The sequence below is a fragment of the Corvus brachyrhynchos genome, unplaced genomic scaffold (assembly GCF_000691975.1).
Source record: "Corvus brachyrhynchos isolate BGI_N302 unplaced genomic scaffold, ASM69197v1 scaffold44, whole genome shotgun sequence".
Lineage (NCBI taxonomy): Eukaryota > Metazoa > Chordata > Aves > Passeriformes > Corvidae > Corvus > Corvus brachyrhynchos.
This window is the reverse complement of record NW_008238359.1, coordinates 829392-830770: the sequence shown is the minus strand read 5'-3', so window position 1 is coordinate 830770 and position 1379 is coordinate 829392.

Here is a 1379-nt window from a genome sequence, read left to right as displayed (position 1 = left end):
GCGTTCGCATGCCGGTGTGCTGCGGCTCGTCTGGTATGTAAAATACTGAACAGCTTCCCAGCCAGCAGTTCTATCACCAGCACCATCGCCCCCATCCCCACCAAGCTCTCCGAATGGAGGGGTTCTGCTAGCACAAGGTGTCTACCCTCACCCAGCAGCTGGGGGAGAATGTCTTCCAGTTTGAAGGAAAAATTTGAAGCTCAAAAGTAATCAGCAGAAACTTCACCCAGTACTGGCTGTGGATCATGTGCTCTGTGGGAGATGGTGGTACATCAACACATTGGTAGACCAAAACGTTTGGCATCAATGAAAATTTCCAAATAAATGTGCTTAAAACTCACAAGGTCTTCAGGAAGTTTTAGTTATTCAGTTAAGCAGTAACAGGCTCAAATGACAACACAGAGGCGCAGAGAAAAACAATAACCAAACCAAGGTGTGTAAAAAATTGTCCAAACATACTGCTATGTGGACTTCCAGAAAAAGCCAAGGATCTGAGAGAATACCTCGAACTGGAGTGTGGTTATAAGTTCCATCACATTCTTTTGGTTGTTTAATGACCTGTTGAGCATTTCCAGTGGACTCAGTTTTAGCTGGTCCCTGAAAGTGGGAATGGTGGTGTCTTGTGCCAGTGAAACTGAGTAATGGTGCTTGGGTTCAAAGGGCTGCCCTGGTCAGCAGGGAAATGCTTAGCTTTCCCCACCCCTTCTGCGCCTCTTCTGGTATGGTCCACCACTGGGGCATCCTCCAGGAGTCTAGGAAGGGCCGCAAATAAGAAGGAGCAGTCGTTTTCCTCTTGAGCACTGCCGCACCCAATGCTCAGCCACTCTCAGGTAAGAAGTGGTGGCTTCAGATGTGTCACGTGTGGGCCTCAAGGGTCTCGTTTGGCAGTGAGGACATAGTGAGCATTTCCTTTACTAACTGTGTATAAGGGACTATAGAATTTTATTTTTAGTTTGCAATTAGTTAAGAAAAAATGAGTGTTACCAAGCTACCGGCATGAGCCTTAGGGGACACAGCTTTCCCCTACAAGGTTTCTGTCTTCCATTGCTGTATGAGGTAGGGAGCTGGGGTGATTTCCTAGCTTTCTCCTTGGATTCAGGACTCAGATTGTGTCTTGAAGCTCATCCAGTGCCTCCTCAAATCCAGCGGAGTTGTTACAGAAGCAGTAAAGGGAAGCCAGTGAAAGCAACAAGAGGGGGTCAAATCCACTGGCTATTTAGGAGCTTGCACCTCCCTCGATCATAAAATGCACCGTGCTTGGAGGCACAGGGGAGTCAGGAGGATGGCAGTGAAGGTCAGGTCTCATTCGTCTCTCTTCCTTCTCAAGTTTGTGTCTCTCTCATTTTCCTACTTTTTAACTTTTTTTTTTTTTTTTCTTT